The sequence below is a fragment of the Hippopotamus amphibius genome, chromosome 14 (genome assembly GCF_030028045.1).
Source record: "Hippopotamus amphibius kiboko isolate mHipAmp2 chromosome 14, mHipAmp2.hap2, whole genome shotgun sequence".
Lineage (NCBI taxonomy): Eukaryota > Metazoa > Chordata > Mammalia > Artiodactyla > Hippopotamidae > Hippopotamus > Hippopotamus amphibius.
In genome coordinates this window covers 28973755-28992300 of record NC_080199.1, presented here as the reverse complement: position 1 = coordinate 28992300, position 18546 = coordinate 28973755, and positions in this window count along the sequence as shown.

Here is an 18546-nt window from a genome sequence, read left to right as displayed (position 1 = left end):
CAGCCTATATATAACCAATGATATGGCTAGACCAGCCCCTGTGGTTCTTACTATGATTGCAAGATGTCCTCAGCAATAACCAACAGGAAACTTTGTGGGGGAGAAAAGGTTTATTATTTATAAGACCTGGAAACCACATGACACACCTGGGGCCACACAGCAAGGTCTAGGGTTGGGGTTGGGTAGTGAGGGCCTGGAGTTCTGCTTTTATTGGGGTCGAGGGTAAGGTAGGGTTTATAGGGCTAATTCTTTATTGGTGAATTTAAAATATTACAGGTGGAAATTTAAAAGAGAGAAGAGGAAAAAAACTAGCTACTAGCAGCCCTAAGGGTCAGTTATCCAAGGAGCATGAGGGTAGGGGGCAGCCTGGCTCTGTGTCTAGTCCAGTGGCTGGCAGTGTGCTTATTTGAGACAGCCACCCTCCTTTGAAGTGGATGTCTTGGTAATCAAAGCTTGAGTCAGGTATTTGCATTACAAAAAAGGAAAAGCAACTGTCAGGATTTACGCTACAGGGGGTAACTCTTCTGAACTACTTTCTATGTGGAAGACATTATTTCCAAGTGGCCTTTTAACATTCTTTTTTAAAGTCTTCTTCCCTATCAGATTATAAACTCCTTGATTCTAAGGATTGGGTCACATTGCCATCTTTTTAAAAAATGACTCAAGATGATACATTATAGATATCCAACACCTATTTTTTTTATAATGTGGAAGTTTTAAACAATTAAACAGAGTTATTAATATTAGTGAAGTCATGAATTCTTTTGACTGTCTTCTAATGTGCTACTTAATGGTGTATGGATATTTTCTCTAGATGTGTAAATAGGCATTTTTCTCTGTGATAATTTTGTTGCATCTTATATTTACTTAAATCAAGACAAAATTATTTGAAAAAATAAAAAACAACACAGAGTTTGTATCTAGATTGCAGTTTTGAGATGAGGAAAATATTGCAATGAGTTACATAATTAGTCAGTTACAAAACTTTTTCTGTGAGAAAATAGCGATCCATCTCAGTGAAATGTGCCAAGTGAGACCATTCCAGCAATAACCATTAAGACTCAGAGCAGAGAACCTAAAGTACACCAAACAGAAAGAGAGATTGACTCATTAAAACTAAATTCTCCTTCCCCCATAGGATACCCTTGAACACTCTCCTTAATATGGAGAATTCTGGCTGACATTTGCAAGAACCATTTATAACTCAGATCCTGGATGAATTGCAGAAAATGATGGGTGCTACATGCACAACAGAAGTTTTATGCTTTTTTTCTGATTTTTCTCAGAAAAGATTTTCAAATAAACATCTCTAACACAATTTGCTATTACATCTATGTATGAATTGCTTTAGAATTTTGAAAACCATTATCATGCTTTTTTGTAAATTAGTCCGAATTTGCATTCTTATTTGACAAATGTGATTAAAACAGTTTATGAATTGCACCTGGTTAGCCAGTACTGCTGACATTTTACATTTTTTAACACTGAAAATTCATAAAAGTATCTTTTCAAATCAGACCAAAGGTGTACTTGACACATAAGGAACTGTATTTTGTGAAAGACAACTTATTCACTTAGGTCAATTACCTAATGTTACTTGGTGACATTGTTGCAGCCTATTTCATACATGTTGAATTCTTTTTCTTATTAATAATTCTAATTATAAATCATTTATTATATTTTTTCAGTTCCTTTGTACTCAAAGTTGCTGGCCTCTAATTAAAACTCCTATTACAATAATCTGATCGGAGGCATTTCTACTGTTTCAAGGTTTACTAAGCAATTCATTAATAATTATATCAAATGATATAAGCTGTTCTATTTGTCAACAAAAATTTATAAAAAAATATTATATATTTGTTTAAAAATATTCCAAAGTAAACTTTAGAGGATGTTTATAAAGATTATGCATAAATGCTTTAATATAAGTAGAAAATACCTTAAAAATAACATTTATGATGATGATGGGATCTACATGTCACTATTTAATAAAGAACTATATACCAAATATAAAATCATGGAGCTAATAAATTAAATGTTTTATTCTAGGAGAATCATTTACATTGAATATTTTATCACATATTTCATTTCTTTGTGTAACGTAATTTGACTCCATTTACAAAGCATGATACAAGTTAACATTCACTTAATATATTAATACCTATTTGTTTCCAATAACATCCTTTCATTTTAGGCAAGGTAACTGATTTATAATCAAAACTGACACTCATTTGAAAGTGAAAGAGTACTAATAATAAATAGTAAGTTATCAAAAACAGAACAAGTGTTGCTCTGGAACTGGCTTTTATTGGCTTGGATGAGCTGATTGTTAAAAAGAAATTTTGTGAGCCAGATGTTAAAAACAGCTGGAAATTGGTCACCATCGTAGTAGTATTTTCACCATGAAAATCCGCTAATGCTGTTAAGACCTGCCCATCCCCAGCAATTGTTGAATATATACTAGCATATCATTGAACTGGAACTTTTTGAGGATGAAAAGGTACACATTTAATAATTATGTCAAACCAGGAGGTAATCCAAGACTGCTCCATGCAACTGATCCATATGGTGATCTTCGTTGTGGGTCATAGTTGAGGTTTTTATTATTAAGCTAATGACTAAAGAGACATAAATGAGGCATGATAGGGGCTTCCTAATGCTACTCTTTACTCCACAGATGAATGGTATTTTAACATGGTATAGATAGTCTCCAGACATAAACTATTTGAAGGCATCCCATGCCCGTTAGGATGATGTCCCATATGCTTAATATGAGTTTTACTAAATAAAATTGATCTGCCACCTGATTATATCTTTGGCCTTATCCTTCATCATTCATCTTGAAAAATTGTATTTTTGTTTTTTCCCATTTATTTTAATGTATTATGTACTCTTTTCCCCTCATGAATTTGGACATGCTTATCCTTCTGCCTGAAATTGTCTTTAATTCATTTCAGTAGCTAACTCCTATCCATTCTTTCATGCTAGAATTTATCTCTAGCATTTACTTATAATAAAATCTGAACTCTTTAATTGGAAAACATGATTTGTTGTCCACCTACTGATTCCAAATCGCTTCCTACAACTCTCTCTCTGCTTTAAGAGAGCTTGTTTGTACTTATGTCCTTCTAGTATTTAACACTTCTCCCAATTATCTTCCTTAATTCCTCATACAGTCGATTTATGTCATAATCCAAGTCTCGATTTAGATGTTAAGTGTATTACTTCCCTGTAAGCTACTGTAACAAAGTACCACAAACTGGGTGGCCTAAAATAACAGCAAGTTATTGTTTCACAGTTTGGATTCTGGAAGTCCAAAATTAAGGGGTTGGTAGAGTTCATTCCTTCTGGGGGCTATGAGGGAGAATCTATCACCTGCCTCTCTCTGTTTCTGGTGATGGCCAGGAGGATCTATCTCACTTTGTAGATGCATCATTATGATGCATCTCTGCCTCCACATGGCATTCTCCCTGTTTGTCTCAGGGTAAATTCTCCTTTTGTTATAAGGATATTAGTCATATTGGATGATGACCCTAATGATCTCATCTTAACTTATTTACATCTTCAAAGACCTTCTTTTCAAAAAAGATCATATGGCATAAGAGCTTCAACATATCTTTTTGGAGAACATAATCCAGCCCATTATATCACCTCTTCAGAGTATGCTTCATGTAAAACTCACAGTATCTACTTTCCATTAAAGTACTTGCCATTACTTGATATTTTTGTGTTTATTTAAGTAATGCTCTATTGTATGTATGCCTTCCCCGAATAAAGAAAAAATTCCATGAGGGAGTGACATCATCTGTTGTTGCTCTTGCTGATTTTCCTACAGGTATAACTTGAAGAGGACACAGTGTACAGTAAGAACTTAATACAAATTTGGTGTATATATATATGAATTAATATTGAGTTTATTAATCTGTTTATTACCATTACTGTTATATTTGTTATTATATTACTGTTTATCATAATGTCTGAAATATTATGAGTACCATTTAATTTTGCCTTAACTTTATAATCAATGTTTTCTACTTAATGACTAGTCAAGGTTATAGTGAGTTTTTTTTTTATTCAATAGAACATAAGTGCAATTCAAGAATGAGTCTTTCTCCATTACATTAATACAGTACAAAATCTGATTTTTGGCAGTGTTCCCAGGCAATTGAGGTTACAAAGTCATCTTGTCCTCTACATTTGCGTATAATGGAGGAACTTGAATCATACTGATATATTGCAAAGTTACTGAGAGGTATTGACCTCATTCTGAAAGACACTTGATTATTCCACTGACAGGTGCGATCTATGGAAGGAATAATCATTATATTAATTTTTAAAAAAGATAAATCATGGAATAAAAATTGAAGCTACTACAAATCTATAAGTAAAGAATAAAAATAATAATCAAGCAGGATATACTGAAGCAAGAATTTAATGTTATTGCATATAGTAACATGAGCTAAGATATTGAACTAGATAAATTTTTTCAATTATATTATTTTTATAATCTATATTTCCAAAAGGAATGCAAAATCTAAATATATTAGAAACTGGCCTACACACAGTGGTTAGATTCTCAAGGTTTTCACATGTTTGCATATTCTAAAGCTAGCAAGTTCATTCATGATAATTAGGAGATTTATTGGTCTTTTAGGCCAGTACTACGCAAAATATTGAATTGCAATGTAATTTATGAAAGGTGCCAATTCTACTTAATGTAATTTAGAAAAATGAACATTTTCCTAATCTAATTTTAGGAAATTAAAAAATCAATTAAACTTAGAAGAAATTCACTAGAGGAGAAAAAATATTTCATTAGTTTTGGAGTAAAAGGGACTATGCGTTACCCTTACAGTATATACAGTATAGTCAGTATAGTCTCAACTAAGTTTCAGGATTTAAAATTGATGAAGAAACAAAAAACCTAGAAGGGGGCTTCCTAGCTGGTGCAGCGGTTAAGAATCCACCTGCCAGTGCGGAGGACATGGGTTCGATCCCTGCTCCAGGAAGATCCCACATGCAGCAGAGTAACTAAGCCTGCGCGCCACAACTATTGAGCATGCGCTCCAGAGCCCATGAGCCACAACTACTGAAGCCCACATGTCTAGAGCCCATGCTCCGCTACAAGAGAAGCCTCGGCAATGAGGAGCCTGCGCACTACGAGGAAGAGTAGCCACCGTTCGCCTCAACTAGAGAAAGCCTGCACGCAGCAACAAAGACCCAACACAGTCAATAAATAAATAAATAAATTTATAAAAAACCTGGAAGGGTAAAAACGATATTTTGTTTCTGACTGTTCAGTAAAATGAAGTTTAGATTTTAATTGCAATAGAAGTTAATTGTATTAATTTCCCAAATTTAGCACTCGATATTTTGGCAGGATAATTATTTGTTATAGGGGAAGCATCCTTTAAATGGTGTGATGTCTAGCTGGCCTCTACCTACTAGTTGTTGGTAGTGCAATCTCACCCTCACTTTTGGAGACAACCAAAAATGTCTCCAGGTATTGTCAAATGTATGCGTGAGTGGGGTTTGGGAGAGAGAGATTCTTCCTGTTGAGAACTACTGCATTGGAACAAACAAACAAATTATTTCTACCATACTGGATTTGTGGTACGAAGACTTACACATGTCCTGACATTTAAGTAGGAAAAAACAGACTTTTGAAGAATCAGAATTCAAGCCTACAAATGAACTTTTCTATAAAACAGAAATAGAGTTACAGATGTTGAAAATAAACTTATGGTTATCAGGGGATAAGGGGAGGAGGGATAAATTAGAAGATTGGGATTGACATATACGCTCTATATAAAGTAGATAACTAATAAGGATCTATTGAATAGCATAGGGAATGCTACTTAATACTCTGTAATGCCCCATATTGGAAAAGAATCTAAAAAAGAGTAGATAAATGAATATGTACAACAGATTCATTTTGCTGTACACCTGAAACTATATGCAGAAAACTATAAGACACTGATGAAAGAAATCAAAGACAATACTAACAGATGGAGGGACATACCATGTTCCTGGATTGGAAGAATCAACATCGTGAAAATGACTGTACTACCCAAAGCAATTTACAGATTCAACACAATCCCTATCAAATTTCCAATAGCATTTTCCACAGAACTAGAGCAAGAAATCTTACGATTTGTATGGAAACGCAAAAGACCCCGAATAGCCAAAGCAATCTTGAGATGAAAAGATGGAGTTGGTGGAATTAGGCTTCCTGACTTTAAACTATACTATAAGGCCACAGTGATCAAGACAGTATAATACTGGCACAAAAACAGAAAGGAAGATCAACGAAACAGAATAAAGAACTCAGAGGTAAACCCAAGCAGGTAAGGGCAACTTATCTTTGACAAAGGAGGCAAGAATATACAATCGAAAAAAGACAGCCTCTTCAATAAGTGGTGCTGGGAAAATTGGACAGCTACATGTAAAAGAATGAAATTAAAACACTTCCTAACACCATACACAAAAATAAACTCAAAGTGGATTAAAGACCTAAATGTAAGGCCAGACACCATAAAACTCCTAGAGGGAAACATAGGCAGAACACTCTATGACATACATCAAAGCAAGATCCTTTTTGACCCACCTCCTAGAATAATGGAAACAAAATCAAGAATAAACAAATGGGACCTCATGAAACTTAAAAGCTTTTGCACAGTGAAAGAACCATAAACAAGACAAGAAGACAACCCTCAGAATGGGAGAAAATATTTGCCAACAAAGCAACAGACAGAGGATTAATCTCCAAAATATGCAAGCAGCTCATGCAGCTTAATACCAAAAAAGCAAATAACCCAATCCACAAATGGGCTGAAGACCTAAATAGACATTTCTCCAAAGAAGACATAGAGATGGCCAATAAACACATGAAAAGATGCTCAACGTCACTAATCATTAGAGAAATGCAAGTCAAAGCCACAATGAGGTATCCCTCACACCAGTGAGAATGGCCATCATCAAAAAATCTAGAAACAATAAATGCTGGAGGGGATGCGGAGAAAAGGGAACCTTCCTGCACTGTTGGTGGGAATGCAAATTGGTACAGCCACTATGGAAAACAGTATGGAGGTTCATTAAAAACCTAAAAATAGAACTACCATATGACCCAGCAATCCCACTACTGGGCATATACCCTGAAAAAACCATAATCCAAAAAGAAACATGTACCACAGTGTTCATTGCAGCACTATTTACAATAGCTGGGACATGGAAGCAACCTAAATATGCCCACCAACAGATGAATGGATAAAGTAGATGTGGCACATATCTACAATGGAATATTACTCAGCCATAAAAAGGAATGAAATTGAGTTATTTGTAGTGCGGTGGATAGACCTAGAGTATGTCATACAGAGTAAAGTAAGCCAGAAAGAGAAAAACAAATACCATATGCTAACACATATATATGGAATCTAAAAAGCTGGTACTGATGAACCCAGTGACAGGCCAAGAATAAAGATGCAGATGTAGAGAATGGACTTGAGGACGTGGGGTGGGGGAAGCTGGGATGAAGTGAGACAGCAGTATTGCCATATATACACTGCGAAATGTAAAATAGATAGCTAGTGGAAGCTGCTGCATAACACAGGGAGATCAACTCGATGATGGGTGATGACTTAGAGGGCTGGGATAGGGAAGGCAGGAAGGAGTCACGGGAGGGAGGGGATATGGGGATATATGTATAAATACAGCTGATTCACTTTGTTGTACAGCAAAAGCTGGCACAACAATGTAAAGCAGTTATATTCCAATAAAGAGCTTTAAAAAACTGCATATATTACTATATTAACATCATAGTGTCAAACATTTGTGGTTGGTGCCTGGATACTAGTGTCTACCTGAATATAAATTTTTCCACATATCATTTCAAAAAGAGTAAGATAAGAAACCAACTCAAATTGGATTAAAGACTTGAACATAAGACCTGAAACCATAAAACTCCTATATGAAAACATAGGGAGTAATATCCTTGACATTGGCCTTGGCAATGATCCTTTTGGATTTGACACAGACAGCAAAGGAAACAAGCCAAAATGAACAAGTGGGGCAACATCTCAGTTATATCTCAATAAAGTTAAAAAAAATAAAATAAATGTGCAATTCAGGACTCTATATAATTGATAAAGGAAGAGAATCTTTTGACTATATACATTTAATCTAAAAGCATAAAAAATAACTACAAACAAATCTTGACCTCCTCTGAAAATGTATACTTTAGAGGTGTGGGTATAGAAATTCTAAACCTGTTTTGTATATATTGAGGGTTTGAATATATGTGTAAATGTATTGATTATGTTGGAAGAGAGATTTCTCACTGTGGAAAAGTTAAAATATACAGTGGGAAGCTTAGCAAGAATCCTCTAATTGGTTGGAATTGGGAAAATCAGGTTAATCTCACAATTTCTATGCACATACATGCCCCCCACCCCCACAATTTATTTGCTCTATCTGTTGAAAGGATTTAGAAACAATGATATTCCAGTAGCAACAAGCACACATATCTCCAATACTTTTTTTAAAAATACTGTTCTAAACTAACAAGAATCTAGGCCATTTGTAAACAATGACTTCAGGGCTTGGAAGGGGAGTACAAGATGAGCCTAAAACATTTTGCTGTGCTAGAAATAAAGTGCTCCAAAATTAATGTGGGCCTGACAAAAGAACCAAATTGAAGAGGCTTCCACTGGCTACATTTGGGATACTTTAAGAATGTAACTTGGTCATTTCTTGCCTATGTGGTCCAAGTAACATGATGATATCAATGTACTGGATCAGAGTGATAACTATCTTCATTTAATGAACTAATCTGACTCCCGCTGAAATGCTCAGACACCTCAAAATTACATTATGAAAAAGGGCAAGAGAATTAACATCAATCCTGGGGCAATACTGTAAATGTACATTGATGTATGTTCAAAATGATTGCAGACCACTTTTGGGCCTCACAGAAATGGAGAAAAAAAAAAGCATTCATATAATAAGTTGATGCCTATTATATAACTCATAACGTGAACTGTTTAAGAATTGGTATCAATGGCACAACAGCTGCAATCAGGACTACCACGTGGTTGAATTTGTAGGCGTTTACTGTCACCTTTAAGTAACAGCCAGAATTGTTCATTAAATGAAATATGATAGAGAGAACAACCTCTGCACTGTTTGTTGTATTCCATAAATTTTCAAGAGTGGTGCTAATCTCTGCCATACCCCTAGCATACAAGGTTATTTTTTATTAACTATTTAGCCATGGGTGGGGACAATTTCAGAGGCTTCCATTTGACTTCATACAGTACAATAGCCCTTATCTCACAAGGAGAGCTGTCTGTGTGGGGGTTGGATAATTTTCCATTACTTGTTCATTCCAAGCACAAGCATATACGAGGGACTGGAGAAATAAATTCTTGGTGTGCCTTTGTGACAGTGGATACATTGTCAGTCAGATATGGCCAGGTCTGGATTTATACCTGATCCCCATATAACTCCACATAACAAAGCTATGATAATGCCTGAACATCATCATGACACAAGTCAGTGTCCATCAGTTCTCAAAGTTGTGGGTATCCCCCTTTCCTCAGTGCATCATTACCCTAGTACTGATGATAGATTCCTTTGGAAGAAGGACTTGGGAAATGTTTTCTGTATACAATTTCTATGAATTGCATGCCCCTTCAATCCAGGAACCCGGACTATCATCCAGTTACTGGCTTTCAGGTCTAAAAACTGATTCAGGTATGGAAAAGAAATTAGGGATTGTGATTCTTTATTGAGTGGCTATCATCAGCCTCCAGATTGTTCATCCCTAATTTATTTTGTTGTATAGATTATGCTAGAATGATGTTGGTTCATGTTGTCTAATAAATAGTATGATATTGATTTTTATAAATTATTTAATCATTCAGCTTCTTAGCAAGAGAAAATGGAATTATAGCAGTAGGAAGCCAAAGAGTAAATGTCTTTTCTCTAAGTCTTTCACAGGGACAGTTTGTGAGGGAAAATCATTTCCTATGAAAGTATTATTTTCAGGGTTACAAAGGCTTGAATCAGGCTGGCCATCCTATCAGGAGAATACAACACGAAGCCCTGTCACTCTCAAGGCTTATATATATGTTTGGACACACAGTGAACTATGGCCTGCAAATGCAAATCTTAAATACATTTTATTGTTTCCCCTCTCTTACCTCACACATTTTACACAAATAAACTTTCATGTAAAGAAGCCAGTTCATAATAAGTGCACTTCTGTAGCACATCAATTGCAGACTCTTGATAATTCTCCTCTTGGGAGAAAACATGAATTTGAATAAGGGCTTACTCATTATCCCAGGTCTGACAGATTCAAATTCTCCAAATTAACATTTGACAAATCTTCCTCTTTTTTTTAAATCTATTTGAGTTGCTCAAAATTAGAGAAGATCTTTTTTTGAGTCATATTTTCCCCATTTTTATGTTTACTTTTATTCCAAAATGATAGTTTATCTTCAAGTACCTTGTAACTGCATGTAATGGGGCAAAGAAGTTAACCTATTTTCAGTACAGGTAATAGGAAATTCAGAAAGATAAATGTATTATTTTTCCTGGAAGACCACCATAAATTTAAAGTGACTCAAAAAGATGCTTATATTAAGTTTATTTGTTTATTGCTAAAAAAATCTTCATAATGATGAGGATCTCATAAATAACTTTAAATTTTCTATCATATATTTTCTTCTCAAATTAATATGAAATAAATGGATAGCATTCTATCTTTATTTGATGACATTCATTTTGAGAACAAAACTGCAATAGTAGCTTTTGAAGAAAATGAAGATATATTATATTAATTATAGGCAACTGTTTTAAGATGTATCTCAATTTCATAAAAGTAAAGTTGTGGAAAAAAAGTAATGTCTTACATTAAATACTTTATAACGGTCATATCTATTTTAAAACATTTACATGACAATTAATTCAGAAGAACACATTGAGTGTCAATAATTTTAAAAGTATTCTGATTTTGTTTTGGGGAGGGGCTAAAGAAGAATTTGTTCTCTTTGGGGGAAGGTTCTCATACTGAATGAAACAGATTTTTGGATATATGGCTTTCATAAAAAATATGATAATCTTAGCATGGATTTGGGTATGGATTAACAAATGCATACTGATACATAATATGTATTCTAAACAGTTTAGTTTAAAGTAATGTAAAGTTATGGAAATGGATTATGATCTTTAATATATTTTTCCACTTTGAAGCTATTTTGTCAATACGTTTGGATAGAGAAAGCGCCATATAATCTTAGTAATTTTGAAGTTTTAGACACTTATTTTATAAAGAATTATAAGTTATTAAAATTATCCATTTCATAAAATAAATCATTCAACAAAATAATGCTTAATTATATATTAAAAATAAATTGTAAGATATACTGTAATATGTAGAAAAGAAAAAAAGAAGCAGATTCACTGCTTAGAGCACTGGGTCTGGCACCTATGTTGGATTGATACAATGTCAGTGAAATGATCAATAATGTAGCATTTAAGGCAGCAAACTTTACTATTTTACAGTAAGAAAATGAAATTAGAAACTACATGAAATAAGAAATCTATTACTAATGCTATTAAACCCTAGCCCATTACATATGTTGTCTTCAGAAAATAAGCTTGTTGAAAGGCCAAATGTATTACAAAGAAATGAAAAAAAAGAACAAGATGAAACGGAATATTAAGTTAAAGTGTGAAAAAGTTTCTTTAAATTTAAGAAAGGATTTCCTTTATTGTAAAACTAAGTTCATCAGATAATGCCATTGTGTGACATTGAAAAATCATTATATTTGAACTTAACATAATATTTTATAGTTCATATTTTAAAGCTAAAAGAAGACAAATTTAAAAATAGTATACCTGGGCTACATTATTAGCTTAAGTTAATGTCATTTACAGATTACTGGGGTTTTTGGCTTCACACTATAATGGCCTCATCCAGAGAAAAGAGGCTGACTAAATCTAATTAGGACTTGTAGATGTGATGAACCCTAGTTGCCAAAAGCTAAAATGACATTGATTTCAGCAGTAGCATGGTGTGGTGCAGTGAGCAAGGGTTTGGAGTCACACAAAAATGTTATGTTTAGAAATCTCACCTTTACCAGTTTTGTCATCCTGGGAGAGTTACTTGATGTCTCAGCACCCTATTATCTGCCTCTGTAAAATGTGTAATGCTCTTGTACATTTTACATAATGTGGCAATAACGTAGAATAATAGTTAACACAATAAACTCTGGGATTAGACTTGGTTGAGATTATGCTACCACAATTTACCAGATCTGTCACTGTGGGCCAATCCTAGATCTATTGGTACTTGAGGATAACAATACATATATTTTCTTAAGGATATTTTCAGAAGGTCAGGAAACAGTGAGAACATATTTTATTGTATTGCCTAGCCCATAGTAATCACCATGAATTTCAGCTATTTTCATAGGTTGAATGCTTAAATGCTACATCATTTCTGCCTTATAGCGACACTCTAAAAAGGTTATCCCCCTATGTTCTATTCAAGACATTGCTATTATATTCATATATTCATATTCATATTATATTCATATATTTGAGGCAGCAAATACAGTGAAAAGTCTACATTCTTTGAAGGCATGTGAATATTGGTTTCATCACTTACTAGATATGATTTAATGCAAGTTGATGTTTGCATTGATACAAAGTTGTTTATGAAAATAACTGCCTCAGATTCAGGTAGAGGCCCTGGGGGATTGGTTTGGCAGGATACAGCAAATACTAAAGTGTCCCGCACTGGACATACCCTTGAATGTGAAGGCTGGAGAAAGCGCAAGAGTGATGAAAGTATGGGTGAAGCAGTAAGAGCTCACATTGTCAAAAATAGCTTAATTTTACTTAACTGTAATTGTTTTTGTTATTCAATTCTAGTTATTTACATTTCTTTGACATTTGTTGTTATTGCTATAACACTTGCTTTATTTGTTCTTTTATGAAACTTACGGGAAAGGGCTGATGGCCATGACTGTATCAGAGTTATCTGAGCTTATTATGATCTGGAATCTGTACAGAAATCAAAGGCTGGTGGTGAGCAATTCATTGACCAATGCAGCAGAAGCAGAGACTCATAGACAGATGTGAATTTTAAAACATGTAAGGCTGTCTCTTTCTTATTAAACATGGCATAAGACTGCAGGAAATTTCATTTGAAGCTCAAAAGGAAGCATACTTCTGCAGACGTCTGGTTATAAAACCGCCCAAACCAATTGTGAAATACAGTTGCTTAGCGGGTAAGATGGGAGTAATGAGAACTAGCCTACCAGTTTACCTATAAAATGTAAGTGCTGTGAGAGCCAGAATTTGCTGCATTTTGTTCTACGATAGATGTCCAGAAATTAACCCAGAGGCGCAAACAAATATTGACTCTGAGGATTAAATCACATTGTGCAAAATGAACCATATGTAATACCAAGCACATAAAAATAACTAAGCAGTGTTATTTTAAATCTTTCATTGTATACTTTAATATTTTATAAGTAGATAGCACTAATGCACTGTAAAATAAATGTATGTCCATTACTTATGTGGATGTCTGTAATAGATGAACACCCTGCTTGGTGCTTTAAACACAAGATTAAGAGCGTCTAAGTAATTCAAAGTTACCTTTGTTTTTGTATTATATGAGTCCTTGATTTGCTTAAGGAATATTTTCTATTGTCCCTTTATCTCTGTTTACTAAGAGCTTGTTAAAATGTTAATTAAATGTAATACTTGAGAAATACACACTAAATACAATCACTATGAAAGTAAAAAAATATATTAAAAAAGTTAAAATAGCAAAAAAATATACAAAACTTCACAATCAAAAATCAACATTATTAACTTTAGATCAGCATCATCTTTCAAGAATTTCATGGCAGAATATTATTCATCATATTCTGTTTTCCGTAAATGACAGGAGTATCTGTGTTGATTGTACTTATCAATTCCTTTTTGATTGTCTCTTCTCTTTTTTCCCAGGATCAGTCTAGCCGTCAATTTTGTTGATCTTTTCATGAATTAGCCTTATGTTTTGTTACCTCTGAATATTATCTACCTGTTTTTCAACCTTTATTTCCTTCCTTCTATTATACTTTGGTTTTACTATGCTCTACTTTTTCCATTCTTTAAGCGGTAACTTTGGGTTATACCCATGACAGCACTCAGCCTCCAAGTAAAGCTACAAAAAGAAAAACAAAACTAAACTAAACGAAGCCAAAACATAACAAAACAAACAGCAAAGCTAAGATACTTGCTACTAAGCACACCAACTCTGCAAGTTTTGCCTCCTTCCCACAATCTGCCTGCTGTGGTCTGAATGTTTGTCTTCTCAAAATTCATGTGTTGAAATTCTAATGCCTGATAAGATGTTATTAGGAGCTGGGGCCATTGAAAGATGCCTAGGTTATGAGGGTGGAGCCCTCATAAATGGAATTAGCACCTCTATAAACAAGGCCACAGCTTGCTAGCCCACTTCAACCATGTGAGGACACATACAGCAAGAAGTCTACAATCTGCAACCCAGAAGAGGGCTGTCGTCTGATCATAGTGGCACCCCAATCTTGGACTTTCAGCCTCTATAACTGTGAGAAATAAATTCCTACTTGTCGACTACCCAGTCTGTAGCATTTTGTTGTAGGAGCCTAAATGCACTAAGACATCGCCTTTGTTTCCTCAGTTAATTGTTTATATTATCAGATTTTGAATTTTCAGTTGTAATCATCAGGCATGATGAGTTATCAAGATTTCAGATGACTGCAGAGGAACCAGAATTCTTCCGTACAAGTGATATTAATAGATGGTATTAAAAGTAACTTCAATTGCATAGGTGAAAACAAGAAAAATAGAGAAAAATTGTTAAAGTTTTTTCACTACAAAAGGAGATAAACTTTAAATGATCATAAAAATTGTAAAATGATTATAAAATTATTAAGAAGACAATGATTATGTTTTGACCATATTCGTAGTCTCCTCTACAAGATGATGAGAACATTAGGATTTCTATATTTATCACTTGTAATTATTCTAAATATGAATTCTTATTTCTTACATGTCTTTTTATGACATCCCTTGAAAAGATGATCAATTGACGGCATTTAGGAAATGTTAAGATATTGAAAATGAGAAATGACGCTAAATTCCTGCAAATTAGGCTACAGATGACAATGTAAACAGATATAAAATTTCAAATTCTATGAATCATAATTTTTATGTTTCCATTAAATTTTTCAAAAATATCAAAGACATTATCATATCAAATCCTAACTTTGTTTTTCTTCAGTTGTAATTTCTCTGACGTCCTGCACAAATCTGCTCAAACCTCTTTTGAGTCTTCTCCAAAGGTGTTGCACAAGTCACATTAGAATGTCCTTTCTTAGTCTCCTGAATTGAATCCACTCTCTTGGATTTTATCTGTCGCTATTTTTCTGTTCATTCTCACATGGGATTTTATATAATATATATACACTATGTAAAATACATACATATATACATTATATATGTATGTATACTTATGTATATATGTAGATATATATTTTAAATATTTATATATAAGTAATTCTAAAAATAATATAACATAATGCTAAATGTTACATTATAAAATATGTACAATATTCTAATATATAAGTAATATATGTATGAATTACATTATATATATTTAAATGACCCTTATATAGTATCCTAAGATATTGAATGTAGACACATTTAAAAATAATCTACCAATAGATTTGATTAAGTATTGGCCTTGATATAGAATTCAATATTAAATTAAACTTTTTTCCCTAGTAAGTGAATATATATTATTGTATTATCTTGTGTTGCTCAAGAACCATTTGATAATAGTATAATACTCTTTTGCTCTTTAGAGAGATATTTTTTTCTTTTATCTTTAGTGCTCTGAACTTTTATGATGATTTGTCTAGGTATGGGTCTTATTGTCTTCCCATTGCTAGTACATGATGAACTCTATCAAAGTGCAAACACATGCCCTAAAACTATAGACATTTTTTTTCCCTGTGTTTTCTTTTTCCCCCCTTTTCTTATTTTTTCACTTTAGGATTTTATGTATCTCTGCTATTCCCACTTATTCTCTGTCCTTATATTTGGCCTATTAATTAATTAATAATATTGTTATTTTCAATGCACAATACTTTTAACAGTTTTTTTGCTTATTACTTTTTTATATTAAGTAGGTGATCTTTTTTTTTTTTTTTTTTTGGCACATGGGCTTAGCTGCTCCGCGGCATGTGGAATCTTCCTAGAGCTAGGATAGAACCCATGACCTCCACATTGGAAGGCAGACTCTCAACCACTGCACCACCTAGGAAGCCCAAAGTAGGTGATCTTGCATGATTGTACTATATTCTTGATTCTCTTTGAAATACCAGTAGAGTTGTGCATTATGCACAGATGAAGGTATGTTATTCATGCACATTTAAGCATCTTTTTTCTCACAGAATTATACTGCCTTTTGGGGGAGTCAATTTTTCTTTTACCTTGTTACAATATCTATCATGCTGTAAATTTAGTTATTACGATTTTCAATTAATTTTAAAAGATTTACCAACAACAATAATAAAAAGGTATTTCAATGCTCTGTGCCTGTCAGTGGGGTTTGGAATTGGGGTTTTAGTTTGGAAACATAGCTAAATATAAGTGTATTTAGGAATACATAAAATAGGAAAATATTGGAAAATTTGCTCAAGGCCTTGCAGAAATTTTTATTTCTCTATCTTCCTGTTTGAAGAGATTTTCCATGGAGAATGGGGTCGCAAGTGGAGTTAACTCCTCTCTAGGAATACCTGATAGTAATGGCTACTTTTCAGTCCAAGGTCTAACTCCTGCCCTCTGCCCATCCAGCACTTCAGTGACCTCAGCCTCTCAGTGTGCCTGAAAGAATGAGTCCTCTTTGGGCCACATCTTCCTCTACAGTAGCAGCTTTCTCCTCCCTTGATCCAGCAGTTGCCACTCTTCTGAATTCTTTCCCCTCCCACGGCAATGTTGATGTACCTTTGGCACATTTTACATCTTTTCGTTGTGAATATACATTACTTTAAGTTTATGTCATTAGAGATTTGTGGACTACAAGAATTTAAGTGAAATTATTTGGTCATAATCAAACTAAAAGTCCTTGTTATTAAATTTTTTCTTATCACATTTCAATTATTTTCCCATAAACTTTAGTTTTTTAATAAACTTTTCTCTCAGTACCACATTCATGCAGACCAAAAGACAGGCTATAATTGGGTTATAAATTATTCTCACTTAAAAATATGATAGGCATTTGAAGTATGAATGGTTGAACACATTTGTGAGTTGAGGCAACAGATGTTTATTTGAACTCTCTAAACTAAATTTATCATGATGTCAACAAGGAAATTACATTTAGACTCTGCAGTGCACTACAGCAACTGAATATCTTTCATTTTACTTACATTATGCATTCTATATTTTTTCTTTAAATATGTAAACTAAAAATTTCACAACATATTACTGAATATATGTGTAGGTAGCTTGGAATTTCAGTTAGTAAAATAAATTATGATTTGCCCTTGTGTCAATCTCATAAAATTTCAAGAAGTACAGGTATATAGATTTTTAATGAATATACTACTTCAAATTGAAAATAATGATTTTTTTAAAAATAAATGAAGTCAGATGGAGTTGTGTTACTTTAAGACTACCTGTATTCTAGGTATTTCATTGACATGTCTCTGATATTTCAACATTAAATGGCATATACATGATGTTCAATAATATTTTAAGTGAATGAATGCATTTATTAATCCCTTAATGATCTGTGATTTTTTAGTTTAGATGAAAAAAATTAAACTTCAGAGTATATAAACAACTTACCAAAGGCTATTAATTAACAAAGGATTTTTAAAAAAAAAGAAAGCACAGAACATTTGTTTAGTTGCTAATATTACCTCTCTCACCTCAGGCTGTATTTTACTTTGTCATGAGTTATCAATCTAGAAAAGCATGCTTTGATTCAAGAGCAAGGATGATCCTACTACTTTTAATTCATCAAATATTTTGATATATGATTTAATACCTCTACATGTAAATGAGAAGCCCACTTACATTCACTCTAAATCTACTTTTTGAAAACAAAGGCACAGTTAACCTGGACAGTATTTTTGAAATAATAAGACACTTCCATCAAGGTACGTCTATTCTACCCACAAAACTCTTACTTATTGTAACAACCTCCTACACTTCCACAACTGGATCATTCATTCATTCACTTAATAAAATTTGTTGTTGTTAATAAGTACATAAAACATAATCAAATCAGAAGAAGTCATGGAAATTATGATTTTGTATATTATCAAGCTTCTTCCTGTCATTGGGTTAGTGGGGGCACTTTTACTTAGCTCTTCATACAGAAGTAAAGATTCATAAATGAGTTTTAAAGTATGCAAAGTCATGGCACGTCAACTTACCTATACCTGACTATTCCCCCTGCTTCCTCACTCTTCTTGCCTGGAACTTAAA